At 37.8% G+C, this 15415-nt stretch overlaps 1 protein-coding gene across 1 annotated transcript in view; it reads right to left on the reverse strand.

Annotated features, from left to right (window-relative positions):
• The window catches only part of FIRRM (FIGNL1 interacting regulator of recombination and mitosis), a 246035-nt gene that overhangs the window by 152058 nt on the left and 78562 nt on the right, over window positions 1–15415 (reverse strand). The window lies entirely within an intron of this gene.

Genomic DNA, 15415 nt, shown 5'->3' on the forward strand with positions numbered 1-15415 from the left:
TTTGGGCTTCCATAATGATTGGTAGTATAATGCATTGTATAATCTATTAATAATAATCCATTAATAATCTGGATTTTAAGGGGCAGAGAGACCCTACCTGACATCTGGGTTACATTCCTCATAGAATTTAATCCTTGGCCACAGGTATTATTATCCCCATATCAAATTTTAGGAAACTGAGGCTCAGAGACATTAAATAACTTAAGTCCACATGGTTAGTAAGTGTCTGTTTAACAAGTAAGGAAAGGTGATATTAAAAAGAGCTGTGTGTGACAAGGGTTTAATTTCCAAAATATACAAACAGCTCATACAACTCAATACCAAAAAACGAACAACCCAATCAGAAAATGGGCAGAAGACCCAAGTAGACATTTTTCTGAAGAAGACATACAGATGGTCCACGGGCCCATGAAAAGATGCTCAACATCACTAATTATCAGAGAAAGATAAATCAAAACTACAACGAGGTATCACCCCACATCAGTCAGAAAGGCCATCATTAAAACGTCCACAAACAGTAAGTGCTGGAGAGAATGTGGAGAAAAGGGAACTCTCCTACACTGTTGGTGGGAATGTAAATTGGTGCAGCCACTATGGAGAACAGTATGGAGGTTACTTTAAAAATAGAGCTACATATGATGCTGAGCATATATCCAGAGAAAACTCTAATTTGAAAAGATGCATGCACCTGAATGTTCACAGTAGCACTATTTACAATAGCCAAGACATGGAAACAACCTAAATGTCCATCAACGGATGAATGGATAAAGAAGATGTGATATATATACACAGTGGAATATTACTCAGCCATAAAAAAGAATGAAATAATGTCATTTGCAGCAACATGGATGGACCTAGAGATTGTCATATTAAGTGAAGTCAGACAGAGAAAGACAAATATCATATGATATCACTTATACGCAGAATTTGAAATATGGCACAAATGGACACATTTACAAAACAGAAACAGACTCGTAGACACAGAAAACAAACTTATGGTTACCAAAGGGGAAAGGTGGTAGGGAAGGATAAATTAGGTGTTTGGGACTAGCAGATACAAACTATATAAAATAGATAAACAACAAGGTCCTACTGTATAGCACAGGGAACTATATTCAATATCTTATAATGAAAAAATATGAAAAAGAATATATATGTATAACTGAATCACTTTGCTGTGCAGCAGATACTAACACATTTAAAATAAATAAATAAATAAAATCAAAAATAAATAAAATAAAGATATTAAACTAATACATTAAAAAATAAATAAAATAAATTTTAAAAATAAATAAATTAAAAATAAAATAAAGGAGCTCTGTGTCTAATGCTGAAAAGGGAATTTAAAAAATCACTCAAAGTGGATTTTATTTTATTTTTTAATTTTTAAATTTTTTGACCACACTTTGGTCTTCATTGCTGTGCATGGGCTTTCTCTAGTTGCGATGAGCAGGGGCTACTCTTCGTTGCAGTGCACAGGCTTCTCATGGCAGTGGCTTCACTTGTTGTGGAGCACGGACTCTAGGCACGTGGGTTCAGTAGTTGTGGCAGGCAGGCTCTAGAGCACAGGCTCAGTAGTTGTGGTGCATGGGCTTAGTTTCTCCACGGCATGTGGGATCTTCCCGGACCAGGGCTCAAACCCATGTCCCCTGCATTGGCAGGGGGGTTCTTAACCACTGCGCTACCAGGGAAGTCCCAGATTTGATTTTAAATACTAATGCTGGGCTCCTTGAGCAGGCGAAAAGAATGTGTCCATTCCCCAGTTCACACCAAAATCATCCAAGAAAGTGACCTTGAGAGAACAGGCTGTGTTTCTTGATCTCAGCATCCTTAGAACACATCTCTATATATGGAGGTCAATAGATGCTCAAAATGGTTATTGAGTGTTAAATTATATGGGCATGTTTAGTGTGAAGAGGGGCTGATGGCATGGGATAGGGGTTTTCAACTAACCAATTAAACATCTACTGCAAACTCCCTATTATAAGAAATGTTACCAGAGGCTGGAACACACAGGGGCTGAGTCATGCCCTGAGGGACCCAGCATCTGGAGGTGGAGGGAAGAAAACACCTCTAACTGCAAGTGGAGGCAGTGTGAACTATGGCATGCTGGGTGTGCAAGCTAAGAGACACCACGGTCCAGAGTAGACAGGGGCCACTTGTCAAAGGACAGCAGAATTTATAGCTAAAGTAGATTCTGAGGGAGGTCTAATTAGGAACCAGAAGGTAAGTTAAGTATCCAAGACAAAGGTATTGAAGTCAGAGATGTCAGACAGGTTTATAAGCTTAGCAGAGAACCAGCAATGGAAAAGGTACAGAATAGCTTTAAACACCAGACTAACACTGATGAAGTTTACTCGGTAGTTTCTGGGAAAACTTGAGCAGGAGAGGGACAGGATCACAATGATGTTCTGGGAAGATCAGCACGTCTAGGGGTTTAGGAATGGAAAGAAGCGGAAGGAGGGAGACTGGCCAGTAAATGTAATCATTCAAGCATGATGACTACGGTGGAGCCAGGAAGATTCCAAAGTGAAACATGATCAAGGCTTTGGTCACTGGTTGGGGTCCAGAGACTGGGAGGGGGACTGCAAGGGAGTGTGACAAAGAATTCAGAAAGGAAAGACACAAAACAAAGACTCTGGTTAAAAATGGTTTATGCAAATGTTCTTTTTTTTTTCTTTTACAAAGATCTTGTAGGAAAGTCCCTCCTTTGTTATATTTCCTCTGCTTGAACATATCTCTTTTATTCTTAATATAGGATTGAGTCAAGGATATGTCAAAATGGCTTTGGATTCACGAAGACAAGTGGTGGAGGAGACTGAGGATGGAAAAAGTTCCCAAACTAAGGGATTTTAAAGATGTGGGTTTGAATCAATTCTGACCCTTAAATGAAAGCAATCCGAGTTTAGTTTCCAAAACACAGTTTTGACAGAAACCCTCATGCAAACTGGGCTCCCCTGTCTCAGTGTGCTGGGACCTGTCCATTGAGCTCATTTTTGATTATGTGGTCAGTTTCAGGCGGATTTAGAGTTAACAGACAGGAGGCATGTTTGATGATACTTATGACATGCACAATTGTGCTAGTTACTTCTGAAGCACTGTGTGAATGTTCTAGAGAAATCAGTATTTCCTTAGAAAGCATATACTCACCGGAGTAGTTTCTGAACTTTTCTATTATGAAGAATACTCATTAAAGTTTAAAAATTCCAGGATAGTAGTTATTTTTATTACCCACTAATTGAGAAAATACAGATTATATATGGATGCTAAAAATAAAAGCTCCTTACCCAGAGGGAAGTTAAGGCCCAGAGATTAGAAACTACTGCTTGTTGCTACACTGCAATATGTTTAAAGAGCCCAGCTTTATAGATATCAGGCCTCTCATCTTCATCAAAGAGTATATTCAACTGCACTCCTCATGCAAAAACGTCTATGTTTGATTTCATGGAGGTGTATAGAACACAACAATTAATCAATTCTATTACACATGGAACATGTACAGAAATAGATCATATCATAGACTATATAGCAGGTGTCAGTAAGTTTTAAAGAACCAGAATCATACAGATCAAAGCTTCCTCTGTTATAAGTTAATTAAAAAAATAAACTTTTGAAAATCCCAGTATGCTTAATAATTTTAAAATATTTAAATAACTCCTAAGTCAAAAAAATCACAAAAATTTGATTATAATTGAATAATATTTAAGATACAACATTTGGTAATTGTGGAGTACAGCAATATCAAGAAATATCCAAGATATTTCCAAGAAATATCAAGGAAATTTTATCATTTTAATGCTTATATTAGAAAAGCAAAAAGGCAAAAATTAAACACCCCACTTAAGAAGTTAGAGGACAAAAATGATAGAATAAACCATAAGAAAGTAAAAAAAGAGGGAAATAATAAATTTAAGAGCAGAAATTAATATATAGAAAAAAATAGAGAATCAAAGAGGATCAAAAAGTAGACAAACTGATCAAGGAAATAAAGAAAAATGGTATAAATATACAACATTAGGAGTATAGAAAAGATACAGCTAATGATATCAGCGATGATTTTTCTTTAATTAAAACATTAAGAACAACTTAATAAAAATATATTTGGTAATAGTCAAAATAAACAAATTTGCTGAAAAAAATGTACTTGCCAAATTTACTATTTACTCCTGAAGAAATAAAAAGCCTGAATGGTCTCCTATAATCAATAAAGAATTTGAAACTGGAGTTAAAACTCTTCCCACAAAGTAAACATCAGGCTCAGATAGTTTTACACGTGAGTTCTACGAATTAAAAAAAAAAAACTACCCAGATTTTTTCCAAATATATCCAACATTTTCTGGAGATATGAAAAGAACTATCCCCCAATTATTTTATGGAGGCCAAAATATCCTTGATTTAAAAACCAGATAAAGACTTTGCAAGAAAAAGAAATTACAGTCCAATCTCATTTATGGATATATGTGAAAAAATCTTAAACACAGTATTAGCAAGCCAAATATAGCAGAAAATAAAAAATATAACTTCATGCTCAATTTATTTCTGAACTATAAGGGTAGAATTTGCATTAGAAAATTTCTAACCATAATCACCTTCTTAATAGCTTAGTGGAGAAAAACCCCATAATCAACTCAATCAATATTGCAAAAAAAAAGAATTCATGATTCTTAAAAAGGAAAAGAAAAGCTTCTAGCAAGCTAGAAGAGGGAATTTCCTTAACCAAAAAAAAGGGATTCCTAGTAAACACTATGACAAACATCATCCTTAATGGTGAATTGTTAGAAGCTGTGCCTCTTTAATTGGGGGTCAGCCAATGCTACTGACCAACTGTAGTAGCCCGTGAAATTCACCACTCAGATCTCCTGTTTAGGGAGCCAAGTTGACTGACATTCCTAGCTGCTACCCCTCTGGATCCACCACCACTTTCATGCTGAGGCTACACATCATTCAGGCTGCTCTCAGTCAGTGACTGACAAAATTTCTGATATAGCTTGAGCCCATCATATGGGTGTGGACTCCTCTAATGGGCAACCTTGCCTCAAGGATTCCCTTTTGGCCTGGCTGAAGCTGTCTCAGGGCTGTGCTACAGTCTGAAATCCTTCCTACTCACTTCTCCTTCCTTTCTCTTCTTTTTATAGGTGCCATGCTTGCACCCCATCCTGGAGGCTCTTCCTATCTACTTCTGCTCTGTTCCCTTTATCCTTCACAGGTGTTTCTTTTAAAGAAAATACTAAGAACAACTTAATGGTCAACACAGCTCTTGAACGTCTACCCATCTAAGTGCCTATTTCTTGGAGAACCTGTACTGACACACCAACCACACACTAGCCACGACTACTTCTATTCAGCACTGCACTGTGCACTGGAGGTCTGGCCAGCGCAGTCTCTGAACCTCAGCTTAGGTTCTAGACACACTAGAGTAGTTGCTTTTCCTTGAATTCACTCTGTGCTTTTCTGTTTCCGAATCTTTACTTGAGCCATTACCTCCACTTTCCCCATTCTCCATTTATTTAAGTCTAGCCCATCCTATAAGACCCAGCTCACAAAAGGGGATTTTTCCTAAATTTCTAAATTGGAGTAATCTTTTCCTCTACTAAAATTCAACAGAACTCTGTGAATTCCCATTGTGTCATACATATCTTATTTATGTGTATGATTCTTCTACTAGATAATTAACTCCTGAAATTGGCCACAGCTAGATAATTAACTCCTGAAAATTGCTTGCAACTGTGCTCATAAATGTTAGAATTATCAAGATCAAAACCTAATCCATCTATAAAGATATATATAATAAAAAAAATGAAATAATGCCATTTACAGCAACATGGATGGACCTAGAGATTATCATACTAAGTGAAGTAAGTCAGACAAAGACAAATACCATATGATATCACTTATATGTTAAATCTAAAAAATGATAACAAATCAACTTATTTACAAGACAGAAATAGACTCACAGACATTGAAAACAAACTTATGGTTACTAAAGGGGAAAGGGGTGGGGGAGGGATAAATGAGGAGTTTGGGATTAAGAGATACACACTATTATACATAAACTAGGTAAACAACAAGGACCTACTGTGTAGTACAGGGAACTATATTCAATATCTTGTAATAACTTAGAATGGAAAACAATCTGAAAACTGAATCACTTTGCTGTACACCTGAAACTAATACAACAGTGTAAGTCAACTATACTTCAATTAAAAAAAAACCTAATGCATCTATTTATGGGTGGCAAATAAAAATGAAAAAATACTAATACAAAACATTTTCACTTATTCCAACACACTTCATCTCAGGGATAACAGAATAAATGTCAGCATGGATCCAAACCCGGCAGAGGTCTGGTTAGCTACAAGATCATTTTAGCTTTCCTTTTGCAGGAAGGACTCTGAACAGTTCTCCCCTGAAAAAAAAAAATAGTTCCAACATGTAATTAAACTAGTATTCAGGAAGTTCTCCTTTACATCTAGCTTAAATTCCTCTTGCTACGACCTCAGTATATTTTCTGTTCTTTGGGGGAACTGGTACAGACAGGTATGATTGACCAACTCTTCCACAAAGAGAAAGCCAATATTCTAGTTACAGTTAACCCAAGATTTTATTTTTGCCAACTCTTGAGTGCTTTTAAAAATTGTAACAGAATCTGGTGGTGGCCCTGAACTATTCCCCTCTGGGTAAGGGTCTGCTTCTCCTGGTTAGGGTTTGCATTTCTCCCATGGCTGGTGCTGTTGTAGGCTAGGCCACTTCCTCAAAGCAGGAGAGAGATTTGGTGGGTCATCTGGAAATATTCCCTGAGGTTATAGGCCACCACTTCCCCTTCCTGCTCTATTGAAATGTAATGTCCAAGCTTGCCTCCCTGCCCAAGCCCTAGCCAGCCCCCAGGTTGGCTCTTTTGTGTGTCAGCCTATGACTACCTATCAAACACTTTCGGATCATGCCCATAATAAGAAAGTCCTGGGAAAACCTGTGGGCTGGGGTTCTGACTCATGCACCCCACCAACAATAGCGAAGGCAAACAAACAAGACATTTGGGCAGCAGGGTGTGCTGCCATAAGTGAAGATAAATCTAACTTTCAGCTTTGTAATGCTGACAAGGAGTATGCCAAGAAACTCACTTTTCCTCAGAAGCAACTTGTTATTGCCAAATATCCTGTTCATCTGATTGGAGAGGAGGTTCCCTTTGTATTCTGAGACTCCGTCCTGACTGTGAATACCAGTTGAACAGCATCCACCCTAGGCTGCAGGACAGAGATGGGGTGCAGAATGGAGCTGTTGTTCCTTAGCTCTGGAGCATCTGGTAGATGCTGAATGATAAATGAGCAGTTAGCGCAAACACTGACACTAGTTAATCAGAGTTTGCTTTACCCTTCTTTCTCTGACCCTGTATTTATTGGGCTTTAGAGAATAGTGAACTTGGAATTTAAAAGGCTTGAGTTTAACCCCAGGTCCTGAGTGCATAGCTATGTCTTATTTTCCATGGCTTTAAAATGAAAATATCACCTGCAGAAGGTCTCTGCAGCTAACGTTGCTCCTAAATTGCTCTTATGGACCCCCAAAATATCCAAACCGAGAGACTCTAATACAGGGCTACTTTGTCATTTTTATAAATGTAATGTGGATACCCTCAAAGCTCCTGCAGTGACTATTCCAGGGGACACCGTTTATGTTGTATTACACATGAATCACACCCCTTAGGGTTACATAATACTCTGGATACTATAATGTGATATTTGTACAAGAAATAGTTACTCTTTATTGATAAACTAACACAATTGTCTCAAATCCACGTAACAATGTTGCAAGAAGGAACTGTTATCTCCATTTTACAAATGGGAAATCAGGGTCATAAAAGTTCAATATGTTGACCTCTCTTTCCCCCTAAGAAAGTAAATAGTTAAGGATGAAGAATAAGGCTTTGAAATCTGTTTGTCTGATTCTAAAATGTGGGCTTTTCTTACTACTCTATCAATATCAAATACCTTAGCTGTAAATGGGTATTCCCTCATCCATCCAACAGATGCTTATTGAACGCTATTAATAATAACAGTCAACAGCTACTGACCACATACTATGTACCAGGCTGAGGACACAATTGGGGACAAGACCAACTTTGTCCCTGCATGCATGGAACTTACTGGAAGGAGAAACATTAGGCAACTAGGACAATAGCTAATACATTTGGATTTAATATGTGACATATGTTGTTCTACGTGTTTTACATATATTTATTTAATCCTCACACCAACCCTGTGAGGTAGATATTATTTTTCTGTTTTGCAGATAAAGAAGCTGAGGAAGAAGGATGACTTGCCCAGGATTACACAGCTGGTCAATGACAGATCTGGGATTAAAGACCAGGGAGTCTAGCTCCAAAGGGCACTTAACTACTAGCAATACTAACGATGATGTAAATCATTATTTCCTGACTATTGTAGTAAACGCTATAAAGTAAAGGCATGGTGTGGAAGCATGTAATATTGGATTTATTTATTTTTATTCAAAGGCTATTAGTCTCAGTTTTTATTAAAATCCATACATGCATTTATAAAGAGAAAGAAGTTTAGGAATATGTGTGTGTGCATATTTTTTTTAAGGACTTTAAACAGTTATTTATTTATTTACTTATTTTTTTTGGCTGTGTTGGGTCTTCATTGTTGCGCACGGGCTTTCTCTAGTTGCGGTGAGAGGGGGATACTATTCGTTGCGGGTCGCGGGCTTTTCATTGCGGTGGCTTGTCTTTGTTGCGGAGCACGGGCTCTAGGTGCACGGGCTCAGTAGTTGTGGCTCGCGGGCTCTACAGCACAGACTCAGTAGTTGTGGCGCATGGGCTTAGTTGCTCCACGGCATGTGGGATCTTCCTGGACAAGGGCTCAAACCCATGACCCCTGCATTGGCAGGCGGATTCTTAACCACTGTGCCTGCATTGGCAGGCGGATTCTTAACCACTGTGCCACCAGGGAAGTCCTGTATGTGTGTATTTTATATCAAATTCTTAACCACTATTTTCTAGGAGTTCAAGCAATTTAAAAAATTTTATTATTTATGATTTTTTTGTAATATCCAATTTTTTAAAACAAGAATAACCTATTAATTTTATCATTACAGAAAATGATAGAGCCCTTTTAATCTTGGGAAAATGCTATAAAAACTGAATTTTGATTAAGAAATTATCTTTTAGTGGGGCTGAGGGGGGGAAAACTGATGTTCAAAGGAAAAAAAAATTCACAATGACTCTTTCCATGATTCACCTCTGTGGTCAAAATAAATAAAAACCACTAAATATTTCAACTAAATATTGAATAAGAGTCCTTTGGCTTCAGAAGATCTCACACTATACTCAAAGTTTTTAATTCAAAATTTTGATTTAAATCAAATAAGATAAACACCAGTAAGGGCCTACTCTTCACGAGAGGTATGTTATAAGGAAAGACCAAAGCCTTCTAAATCATTCAGAACTGGGTCCAAATCCTGACTCTTCCACTTCTGAATTAAATGAATTTGCCACACTTATTTAATCTCTCTGAGGCTCCATTTCCACATTTGTGTATAAAACAGAGGATATGTCAGTGCTGCAGGGTTGTTATGAGATTAAAGTCCACTGTGAGATTAAATATCATCTACATAGGGTACCTGGCTTTTGCTCAATAAGTCATAATTTCTCTAATAAAGTGAACATTTTGTTTTAATATGAATGCTCAGGTTTATACCATAAAGTATTTCAACCCCTGCCCTTTTTAGTGAAATGTGTTATAAGCAACACTCAGTGCTAGTAAGAAAAAGAAGTCTAGAATGATACATGTATATACATGTGTGTATATATATGTGCTTATTTATATATCTATTATCTCTGGGTGTTAGGATTTCAAGTGAGTTTTTAAAATGTTTCCTTATTAAGGTGACTTCCATCTGTGCTTTTCTGGGAAGCCCTCCCTGGCCCTAGTCTGCTCTTTCAGGGCTGGCTCTGGGGGTGAGGGATGAAGCAGCAGCAGCAGATGCTACAGTCTCTAGGGACATAGGGAACAGATCTCGAGAAAAAAGAAAGAGAAGTCTAGAATGTCCATCTGTAACATACATTTATTTGTTTTCAGACTCTCTTCCCCTGGAAAGTTTTAAATACTTTCTGTATCTGATAGGACATAAAACCAAATTTCTCCTACCAATACCTTTCCATGGTTACCCAGTGTGGTTAAATGCATGTCTCAGGTATTGGAGGTGGAGGTTGTCTTTTTAGAAGAAAAAGACAAAGTGCTCTGACTCCTCAAGGGCTGGAATCAAGGAATAAACCTATGTTGCTGTAACCTGTGGAAAAGAAACCTATAAACCTAGTAAACCTAATGGCTCAGTAAATGACCCAATAAACCTAAGTTCTGAATTTTTTAACTTCAGATTTCCCCCTAAATTTGCCCCATCTTAAAATGATTGATGGCTTCTTTTCTAGAAAGATGAAACCATTATCAAGCCAGAATGCTGAGGCTAACTTAGCTAGTCTTTTTTTTTTTTTTTTTTGCGGCACGCGGGCCTCTCACTGTTGCGGCCTCTCCCGTTGCGGAGCACAGGCTCCGGACGCGCAGGCTCAGTGGCCATGGCTCACGGGCCCAGCCACTCCGCGGCATGTGGGATCTTCCCAGACCGGGGCCCGAACCCGTGTCCCCTGCATCAGCAGGCAGACTCTCAACCACTGCGCCACCAGGGAAGCCCACTTAGCTAGTCTTGATTGCTAATTACTGTTTGAACTTTTTCAAAGTATAAAATACACGTGAAAAAGGGTACAGGTCAAGAATGTACAGCTTGATGAATTTTCACCAGCTGAACACATCTGCGTAATCAGCACCCAGATCAAGAAACAGATCGTTACCACACCCGAGCAGCTTCCTTCACTACTTTTTTCAGTCAAGGGTAACCGCCTTCCTGATTTCCAACAGCACAGGTTGGTCCAACCTGTTTTTGAACTTTATCTATAGAATCTTTCAACGTGTTCTCTTTTTTTATGTTTTCTTTTTTCACTCAGCATTTCGTCTATGAGACTCATCCATATTGTTGTGTAGAGACTGTTCATCGTCATTGCTTTAGAGCAACCTGTTGCATGTGTCACATTTTTTGATCAGATATTTATTTTCAACACATAGAGTTAAAAAATAATTATGCACTGGTGTTAAGGCTTTCTTTCTCCAATTTCCTAACCCCCCAACATGTAGTTTCCTAATGGAGTTAGTCAAGGAAACTTTTCACTACAGAAAGGAAAATGTTGGATTCCCGTTAATTCTGCCTTGTTTAGATTTTTCGACAATGGGAAGTGTTAACAGGGGAAGTGTAATGATGCCTGGGAAAGACATCCACTGTTTGTCATCCAAATTTGCCAGGCCGGTGTAACTGACTTCCCGTGTAATTCCCGAGGCACTTGAAGACAGGAAAAGATGCTGCCGTCTCGCTGCTCCCGTAGGAGCGCCCAAACCAAAGCTGGAGCCAGGCCCAGGTGTGACGTGGTTTAAATTGGTCTCTGGTGCTGCCCCATTCTCCTTATCACCATCTGCAATCTCCTATTGCTCACTAACAAGTCTGTGATTATGGTCTTCTTCATCAGTAGATATACACCACCTAGAAATGACTTAACCCAGTAGTTTTCCATTATTTCACCACCTCCTATCAACCCAGTTGGGATTTTAGAGATAGTTTGAATAAGGCAATATCCCTAGACCATGCTACGATCTTTCGTATGTAATTGTGTCTTTATGTCAGAGATACTTGGAGATCAAGTGTCTCCTAAGGAGAGGAATATGGGTTGACAAACCTAGTAAGATATAGGAGACCCTAGTGAGAATATGAATCTTTTACAGGCAATGGAAAACAATTTGTCATTCCACACTAAAGAATGGGGTCTGCTAATACCATTCAGCATTCTTCTAGAACGGCGAGGTCAGTCATGTGCATGGAAATGGGAAGAGCCAGAAATCTCATGCTCCCCTCTGTGTCTCCCTTGATCTGGTGTTATCATGGTCACAATGGGGAAACACACGTTACCTCACTCTTCAAAATACTGGTCGTCTCTTCCCCCTTTTTAGTTAGGTAGTTGTTTAATAAACTTGCCTTGTACAAAGCAGATGCTCAACAACAATAATAAGGTCTACCTTTCCCAGGGATGTTGGCACTTTAGCAGAGGATCCTGAATGCCTAAATCGAAATCCAAAGGATAAATGTCAAGTTTATAGGTTAGAATAAAAATAATAATAGGTATTAGTTTTTAGAGCATTTGCTAGGTGCTGGGTACTATGTGAAGCACTATAAATGCATTATCTTGTCTAATCCTCTTATTATCCTCATTTTATGACTGAAGCATTGAGCTCTAGTAAATTTCTGAAGGTCAGACAGCTGATAAGTGGCAGAATTGTAATTCAATTACAGCCAAATCTGTCTGATCGAAGAGCCAAGTTCTCAATCATTACAACATAGACACTTTCTTGTGGATTGTACATTTACTTCTCTGCTGTAACAATTCTGCTTTTTACTGCTTACTGCCATTATTTTCTTTGCTCTGTCACATATTGCATCGAACTTGTTTTTTCTCACACCTGTCCCTGATGCCATATTCTCTTTTGTCTCATTGCACATAGCAAATAGCCAGTTGTATAAAATAGTCTCCTGATTTTTCAGGTTCATAAAGTAAAATACTTTCTAGAGAAAGGCTTTTCTCAGCTCCTGGCTTGGTTCCTGTTTATTATGAAGCATTTCTTCTCCTTCTTATTTAGTCTCCAAGATTTTTTTAAATCTTTTTTTTTTTTTTTTTTGGCTGTACCATGCAGCATGTGGGATCTTAGTTCCCCGACCAGGGATTGAACTCACACCCCCTACATTGGAAGTGCAGAGTCTTAACCACTGGACTGCCAAGGAAGTCCCTAGTCTCCATGATTTTGATTTATTGATGTTCATTGTCATTCACAAACCTGAAAAGATAGTTTCAAGCATTTGTCTTAAATTACTTACTGAAGCTTCCTAGGGCAAGGACAAGGTAGCAAGCTAGATGGAGTGGAAGCCCAGAACTCCTGCCAGATAAGCTGCAGGGTTTCATTAGCTAGGACTAGGGGTACAGATCTCAGATCCCATTTCTGAGGCATGGCTGTACATAAATGTTCTCTCCACGATGCATCTGGGTACTGAGGTTAGGCAATTTAGAGGAGAAAGCCAGACTGTGGCAAAATCTTACTCACTTGTGATATAGGGTCGAGCCTTTTTGTCATTATTACTATAGTTACTGAAAAAGAAACCCCACTGAAGTAATGGCATTGGAGACAAGGAGATTGCTGACATTTTCTTTTATTGCACAATCTTCCTAGGAATCCTGCAACCTGACTGTCCAATCATGGAATTTTTTAGAAACTGAGCTGGTCCAGGAAGGAGAGCTTTTTAGAGAAGCATCCCTGAAATCACATCACAGCAACTGCCAACTTTGCCTAAACACAGAGCCCGGTGGTGCTGGCGTAAGTGAACACTCTACATGCACTTTGTTGCTGCTGCAGCTCTTAATTTGTGCAGCTTTGTGTCCAGGTCATATATACTTTGTGGATATTTCAGAAGCATTTGTGGCTCCATACAGGTACACAGAGGAATGTGCAGTGGCTGAACTTTTGGCCAAATGGGGTCTTGGAAACCTGCATGGTGACATGGGAAGAACAGGGGCTTTGAAGTCAGACTTCACGACCTTGGATTTAAGAAGTGGTTCTAGTATTAGCTCTGCAGTCCTGGACAAGGCAACTAACTTGCTTAAGTTTTAATTTTATCATCTGCACAATGTCACTCACACAGCCTATAATCAACATCGCATACTAGTATTGCTGATTTTAAGTCAGTTTCTCCCTCTAGACTACAGTCCATAAGGAGAAGGATATGTCTTGCTCATTGCTACATTTTACCATGCCTAGTACACCATCTGGCAAGAACTAGGTGATCAATAAACAGTTATTAAGTTAATAAGAAGCTCTATAACAAAAAAAAATAGCTACTGGGATTTTTATTATAATTGGGATTATATAGAATTAGATTAATTTTAGGAGTATCTATATTTTTATGACTCATAAACATAATATATCTTTTTGTTTCTGTAATGTTTTCACTAAGGTTTTATAATTTTTGCTACAAAGGGTCACACATGTTTTGTTAGGTTTATCCCCAGGTATGTGAAGTTTTTATAACACTGTAAAAGTCTTCTTATAAAAACATCAGATTTTCTAATTCTTGGGGTTGATGCTTAGAATTGAAACTTAACTTTGTATATTATTTCTTTATTAAGTCACATTTTAAAGTTTTGTTACTAGTTCTAATAATTTATCTGTAGATTCACTGAGGTTTTCTACCAGACAATTACATCATTTGCAAATAAAGATGATTTTATTTCTTATTCTCAAGTCCTTACATCTTTTTTCCTTTTATTCCTCGTCTTTTGTTTAATTGAAGTATAGTTAATGTACAATATTATATGTTTCAGGTGTACAATATAGTAATTCACAATTTTTAAAGATTATACTCCATTTATAGTTGTTATAAAATATTGCCTATATTCCCTGTGTTGTACAATATATCCTTGTAGCTTATTTGATACATAATAGTTTGTGCTTCTTAATCCCCTACCCTTATATTGCCCCTCCCCGCTTCCCTCTCCCTACTGGTAAGCACTAGACTGTTCTCTATATGTGTGAGTCTGTTTCTTTTTTGTTATATTCACTAGTTCTTGTACCTTTTAGATTCCACATGTAAGTGAGATCGCACAGTGTTTGTCTTTCTCTGTCTGACTTATTTCACTTAGCATAGTACCTTCCAAGTCCATCCATGTTGTTGCAAATGGCAGAACGCATTAACAAATTGAAGAACAAAAACCATATAATCACCTCAATAGATGCAGAAAAAGCTTTTGATAAAATCAAACATCCATTTCTGATAAAAACTCTCCAGAAAGTGGACATAGAGGGAACATACCTCAACATAAGAAAGGCCATATATGACAAACCCACAGCTAATATCATACTCAATGGTGAAAAGCTGAAAGCATTCCCTCTAAGATCAGGAACAAGTCAAGGATATCCACTCTCACAACTTTTATTCAACATAGTTTTGGAAGTCCTAGCCATGGCAATCAGAGAAGGAAAAGAAATAAAAAGGAATCCAAATTGGAAAAGAAGTAAAACTGTCACTGTTTGCAGATGGCATCATACTATACATAGAAAATCCTAAAGATGCCACCAGAAGACTACTAGAACTCGTCAATGAATTCAGTAAAGTTGAGGATACAAAATTAATATACATAAATCTGTTGCATTTCTATACACTAACAACAATATCAGAAAGAGAAATTTAAAAAATACTATTTACCATCTCATCAAAAAGAATAAACTATCTAGGAATAAACCTACCCAAGGAGGTAAAA

The sequence above is a fragment of the Orcinus orca genome, chromosome 1 (assembly GCF_937001465.1).
Source record: "Orcinus orca chromosome 1, mOrcOrc1.1, whole genome shotgun sequence".
NCBI lineage: Eukaryota > Metazoa > Chordata > Mammalia > Artiodactyla > Delphinidae > Orcinus > Orcinus orca.